This window comes from Elephantulus edwardii, unplaced genomic scaffold (assembly GCF_000299155.1).
Source record: "Elephantulus edwardii isolate Elephantulus edwardi_28Jun2011 unplaced genomic scaffold, EleEdw1.0 scaffold00105, whole genome shotgun sequence".
In the NCBI taxonomy this organism is placed as follows: Eukaryota; Metazoa; Chordata; class Mammalia; order Macroscelidea; family Macroscelididae; genus Elephantulus; species Elephantulus edwardii.
This window is the reverse complement of record NW_006399855.1, coordinates 2,335,215-2,342,344: the sequence shown is the minus strand read 5'-3', so window position 1 is coordinate 2,342,344 and position 7,130 is coordinate 2,335,215. Positions and strand designations below refer to the sequence as shown.

General features: G+C 38.7%; 1 pseudogene; it reads right to left on the bottom strand.

The window, feature by feature from the left end:
• Nucleotides 1–2,493: 2,493 nt before the first annotated feature.
• LOC102868812 overlaps nt 2,494–7,130 on the bottom strand; it is an 11,505-nt pseudogene continuing 6,868 nt past the window's right edge.

Genomic DNA, 7,130 nt, shown 5'->3' with positions numbered 1-7,130 from the left:
TCAGTTGCAGCAATCAGGATTGTGTCATCTGCATAACGTAGGCTGTTGATGAATCTTCCTCCAATCTTGATGCCACATTTCTCCTCACAGAGCCCAGCCTCTTGGATTATCTGTTCTGGATATAGATTTAAAAGGTATGAAGATTAGGCACATCCTTGGCATACACCTTCCCAATTTTGAATCATGAAATGTTTCCCTGCTCTATTCTGATGACTGCCTCCTGGTCCAATGTCTTTGCATAGTCAATGAAATACAGATAGACATTCCTCTGGTATGCCCTGCTTTCAGCCAAGAGTAGAATCACATAAATATGAAACTCAGTAACTCAGAAATCCAAAATGACAGACTTCAGGTCTCCAGTTCTCTATCCTGTGGCTCAGACTAAATTCAAAGAGATGTTTTAGATATCTAGCTATAAATGCCACTTTTTAGCACTCTTAATTTAATGTTGTCTTCAACTAGTTTTAAGATACTAGAGAAAGATCTTTCTGATAATTTTTATTTTTAAATTGACTGTAAATATTAAAGAGGAAAGTGGGAAAAAGCAGATGCATAGTCGTTGTCTTTGATGAAATAAAAAGATCTTTGTAACTGAGAACAACACAAAAGGGAGATGAAAAGAAGATGAAAATGACCCAGCAAGGACCAAGAAGGTTAAGAGTGCACAGTGGAAGGGCTGGGTAGAGAAGAAAGAAAATGTTCCTTGAAGAAGTACAGGAAGAACAAGAATAGGAATTTTGAATATAGAAGAAAGCAGAAAAAAGTAAAGATGTGAATAAAAGGAAACTTCACTAAAATTGGGCAGCTAGCTCTCCCCTACCCACAGGACTGCTAAGACACAGAAGGAGAAAGGGAGATGCGTAGTGTCTATGGCATAAGGAAAATGAAATTAAGTACAAGACTGAATATAGGAAAAACTCACGTTGCAAACTGTCCTGGAGTACGTTTTTACTCATAGTGACCTTATGTAATAGAGAAGAACTGCTCCACAGGGATTACTTGGCCATAATCTTCTTTAAAGTAGATTGTTAGTTTCTCTTTGTCTCATGGCTGATGGACTGGTTCAAATATCAACCAAACACTTATCTGTTTGCATCACGAGGGCTCCTTGTGAAATAGAAAACTTATTGCAACTAGCAAGACTGCAATAGGGAGCTAGCCTTTTAAAAAATACTACTTTAAAAGAGATGAGTTCCCTTTTCATTCTGAGGGAACTGTTCAAAGTTACTTCCCCATCATTTGGAAACCTTTGTCCTTTTAGCCTGGTAGGATAATTTTGAGGAAGACATCAATGCAATCAAGATGCATTGATAATATTTAGTGGCTGAAATGTAAAAATCTGAGGCAAAGAAGAAGACTAGTAGTTGGAAAATATGGCTTGGTGACCAAAACGAGGCTGGAGATCCAATGACAGGATTTTTCACAATGAATGATTTGTTGTTGTTGTTGTTGCTTGTTGTTGCTTGTTGTTGTTTGTTGTTGTTGTTGTTGTTATGTGCCATCAAGTTGCCTGTGACTCATAGCAATCCTATGGATAACAGCCCTAAAACCTACTCTATCTTGTGTCAACCTTATTGTCTCTGAAACACCTACCCCCAATACCCCAGTCACTGAAATCAATCCATCTCCTCTCTTGTGCTGTCCTTTCACCCTCCCAAGCATGATGTCCTTCTCCAAAGACTGATCCCTCCTTGCAACATGCCCAAAATATGTCAGACAAAGCTTCAGAATCATTGCCTCTAAGGAACAGCCTGGTCTCACCCTCTCTGGGATGAACCTGTTTGTTCTCCCAGCAGTCCATGGTATAGTCAACACTCTTCTCCAGCACCACAGCTCAAAGGCATCAATTCTTCTGCTATCATCCCTAGTCCTTGTGAGTCATTGTTCAGCTTTCTGATGCTTAGCAAGTAATTACAAAGACTATGGCCTGGTGTAATATTGCCTCTAGACTAACATTGTTGCTCTTCAGTAATTTGGAGAGGTCTCTGGCAGCAGATTTTCCCAGTGCAATTTGTCTTTTAATTTCCTGGCTGTTGGTACCAAGAGTGTTGTTTGAATGATTTACTCAATTAAAGTACCATCTTAAAAAATCATAGACACTAACTATATACATGGACCTCAGCTGATGGACTTCAAGGGATTCATATTGTCTATATAGTGGAAAGAGGTGGTAGAAGCGGAGTATCAGCAGACAAAACAAGACCAAAAATAGCTGTGGAACAAACCATCGATTACTGACATACAAGTTCAAACTAAAGGTGAACAAAATTGAAGCAAGTCCACAAGAACAAAAACATGACCTTGAGTCTATCTCACTTGACTTTAAGAACAGATTTCATACACTTAACACTAATGACTGAGGACCAGATGAGTTCCATGGATGATATCATTAACCCATGAAGACAACAAAAGATCATTACAGACTGGGAAGAAAGGAAATAACATCAAAGATATCAAGGTAGACCTTGAAAGATGCACTTGGACAAAAAGAGGTCAAGACAAGGGGAAGGAATACTGAAACAAAAGAGCTGAACAGAATTATCTCAAAGAGGAGCTCAAGAAGACAAAGTATTGTAACAAAATGTGCAAAGAGCTAGAGTTTAAAAATCAGAAGGGAAGAATATGTTCAGCATCTCTCAAGCTAAAAGAACTGAAGAACCAATTCAATCCTCAAGTTACAACACTGAAGGAGTCTATAAGCAAGCATCAAAGAGGATGGAAGGAATACACAGTGTCTCTATACAAAAAAAAAAATTGGTCAGCACTGATATATTTCAGGAAATAGCATATTGTCAAGAACCAATTGTAATGAAAGAAGAATTTCACATGGCATTGAAGACATTGGGGAAAAGAAGGTCCCAGGAGCTGTTGGAATACCAAATAAGAGGTTTGAAGTAAAACATCCATAGCCCTGCACATTCTCGCTAGTCTCCACAAAGAAATTTGGGAGACAGTTACTAAGCCAACTGCTTGGAAGAGATTAATATTTGTTCCCATTTTTTACAAGTGTTGATTCAAAAGAGTGTGAAAATTATTGAAAATCATTAACATAATATTCAAGTAAAACCTTGATCAAAATTATTAAAAAACAGCTGGAACAGTACATCGACAGGTGACTGAGAGAAATTCAAGAAGAATTCAGAAGATCTTGTGAAACATTGCTAATGTCAGATGGATTTTGTGGAAAGCAAAAAATACAAGAAAGACGTTTACTTGTATTTTAGTGACAATGCAAAGGCATTTGATTGTGTGGATCATAAGATACTGTGGATTACATTGAGAAGAATAGGAATCCTAGAACAAAACTGTGTTCATGCAAAACCTATACACAGACCAAAAAGTAGTTGTCTGAACATTCCATAGTTTTAAATCAGGAAAGGTGTATGTCAGTGTTGTATTCTTTCTTAATACCTATCTAAAATGAGCAAATAATTTGAGAAGTTGAATTATATGAAGAAGAATGTGACCTCAAGATTGCAAGAAGAATCAGCAACCTGCCTTGTGCATATGACATAACTTTACTTGTAGAAAATGAAAGAGACTTCAAACACTCACTGTGTAGAACCAAGATCAAAGATTATCTATAGTCTTTAATATTGATTACATATCAAGAAAACAAAAATCCTCACCACTGGACCAATAGGCCACATCAGAACAGATGGAGAAAATATTGAAGTTATTAACTATTTCATTTATCTTGGGTCCACAATCAACATTCATGGTAATGGCAGTCAGGAAATCATTGAGAAAAATCTGCTGCCAAGGAATTCCTTAAAGCAGAATATACCAAGGATATCTGTTTAAAGACTAAAGTGCGTCTGATCTAGTTTTCAAATAAGTATTTTCAATTACATCCTATGGATCTGAATGAAAGTTGGACAATGAATAAGCATGAGAGAAAAAGAATCAATGCCTTTGAACTGTGCTATTTGCAAAGAATATTGAGATACTATGGACTACTAAAGGGCGCTCTGGTGGCCGAGTAAGAAAGAATTGTGCTGCCAGCTCAAAGGTATTTGGTTCAAAAGAAGGACAATTTCTTCCCATAAGATTTTCAGCCTCTGAAAATCTACTGGAGAGTCAGCTATGAGTAAGTTCTGACCCAACAGAAGAAACAAATCTGGAAGAAATGTAACCAGGATGTCCTTAGAGGAAAGGATGGTGAAAGTCAGTTTACGCCTTTGGGCATGTTGTCAGGAGAGGCCAGTTGTTGAGGAAAAATATACCAAAAGATACGTGCTGAGAAAGGTGGAGGGTTAGAAAAACAAAGGAACAACTTCAACAAAATGTTTGCACAATGACTGTAACAATAAGCTTGAGCATATCATAGTTGATAAGGATGGTATAAGACAGGGCAAGGTTCAGATCTGTGGCTCATGTTGTTTTTGGTGTTGTTATGTGCCACTGAGTTGACAGCAATTCATAGCAACCCTATGTTCAACAGCTCAAGACCCTGCTCTGTCTTTAGCCTATTTCATTATCTCTAACACACCTACCCCCATTATTCCAGTCACTGAGTCAATTCACCTCATCCAGGGTCTCCTTCACTATTCCTCCACCCTTCTAAGCATGATGTCCTTCTCTAATGATTGGTCCCTCCTGGTAACATGCTGAAAGTACATGAGATGGAGTTTCAAAATCCTTGCCTCCAAGGAGAAGCCTGGTTTCATGCTCTCCAGGTCTCAAAACTCTTCTCCATCACCATAACTCAAAGGCATCGATTCTTCTCTATTACCCTTATTCATTTTCCAGCTCTTGGATCAGGCCCACCTTAGTCTCTAAAGTGACATCATTGCTTTTTAGTACTCTTGTGAGGTTCCTGATAGCAGATTTCCCCAATGCCAGTAATCTTTTTAATTCCTGACTGCCAGTACCAAGAATGTTGATTGTGGAGTCAAGTAAGCTGAAGATATTAACAATCTCAATTTCTTCTCCATCAAGCATGATGCTGCCAATTGGCCAAGTGGTTCATGGGGATACTAAGTGGTAGTGAACTCAAGGGCACATAACAATAACAGTAACAATAAAGGTAATCATTTCCTGACGGTTATATTTGTGTTCAGAGCTGCTGTACTTAGGTTACTATACATCGCAGGCGACTCAATGACACATAACAACAAAAACATACTATGACAGGTGTGGAAGCAGAAGTGGCATCCACTCCTAAACCACATGCCTCCCTAAACTCTATGGACTTTGATAAATGTCTGTAGTTGTAGAGAGGCTTCAGGTCTTATTTTGATAGGGTCGCTATGAGTCATGCTTGACTCGAAGGCAATCAACAACAACAACAACAAGTCAAATATAAACTGTGCCAAAGGTGTGCCAAACACCATAATGGCTACCCATCATGGGCAGACTTTGGAGGAGCTCTGAGATTGATTAAGATTTGGAAGCAGGAGTGGCATTCACTTCCTAAACCACATGGCTCTGGAAACTCTATGAACTTGGAGAAATAACAATAGTTATAGAAAGGCTTCAGGCCTTTTGTTCATAGTGTGCCTATGAGTAGTGCTTGACTCAGTGGCAATCAACAACAACAAGCAACCATGCAGACTATAGCTGAAAGTCATTCCCTTTTTGTTAATATAAGCCCTCTAACCCTGTATCATAGATGATCTTTTCAATGAATAAGAAGTAAAGTTTTAGCTGTTTTAAACTTAAACTGAATTACTGGTAGGTTTGCTCTGAATAGACGTTCCTATTTTTCCTTTTCATTTTCCTCTTTACAAGATGTGCTGTTTAAAGTATTTTCCCTGAGATAGCTCAGATCAAGAAGGCTAGCATTCAGCTAGTGCAAGTAGCTCAGGTGTCTCTACCGTAAAGTCTAGAAACATCCCTCGGCACCCCTTCTTAAACTTTAACTCTGCTAAGAAATCACAGGTGCCATGCAAGTGACCCCTGTATGACTGTCTGGAGGGAAGCCATCTTGAAAAAGCCTGTCCCTTGATGACTAAGCATTAACCACAGAGACACTATCTTGAAAGAGAGAAATTTATAGCACATGTCCCATGATGACTAAGTACCTAACTAGATGAAGTCTATCTTGGAGCCCAGCTGCATGTCCACTAATTTGCATAATCTCTCCTTTGCCAAAATAACCTTGTCTTTCTCTCTTAAAAGTATCTCATAAACATCACACTAAAGGCCTACTGTAGCCTATTCTTTTAAAACCTTCTGTCAGGGTGTAGATTTGGGAAGCCCATCCTCCTGTCTCATATATACGGAAATTTAAAACTAACTGAAATAAAGTTAAAACTGACTCACGGCTGACCCTCTTACAAGAATCTAAGTTGCAAGGGAGGAGATGGCCCATCCTTCTCCTGTGGAATGGCTGATGGCTTCAAACCACCAGAGGGGCACCCTCTTTGAGTTAGCAGCCCAACTTCTAAGGACTAAGCCACCAGAGTTCCCTTTCTATGTACCATCTAGTCACAAACAACCCAAAGCTGACCTTCCAAAGGATTTTCAAAAGCATTAAATCTTACAAGAGGAGACTGCCCATCTTTCTCCCGCAGAGCGGCTGGTGGTTGGGTTCAAATTACATGCCTTTGGGTTGTCAGCGCAACACTTTACTCACTAGACCACCTAACCCTTTCCTATATCCTAATACATAATAAAGTATCTACTTTTTCTGTTCCATCTCCTGTCTCTAGCAATTTAGGGCCCCAGCTATACAAAACTCAGCCTTCCACAAACCAACTGCTTTAGAATTTAAGCTTGAATAGTCAAAAGGGTATCTAAGAGTTGCATGGGTTATACCAAACTGCATAACAATATAAATTGGGATTCTAATTGATATAGAAAAGGCCTGTGACAAAATCCTACACCCTTTCCTGATTAAAATAATAAGCAAAATAGGAATAGAAGGGAATTTCCTCAACACAGTGAAAAGTATATATGCAAAACCAAGAGTAAATATCATTCTCAACAGAGAAAGACTAAAATATTCTCCTTGTGAACAGGGACCAGACAAGGATGCCCACTGGCACAACTTCTATTTAGTATTATATTCGAAGTACTTACTAGGACAATATGACAAAAGATGGAAATAAGAGGCATCCATATCAGCAAGGGGATGATATGATAGAGTACACAGAAAACTCAAAATGCTGAACATAGAAATTCCA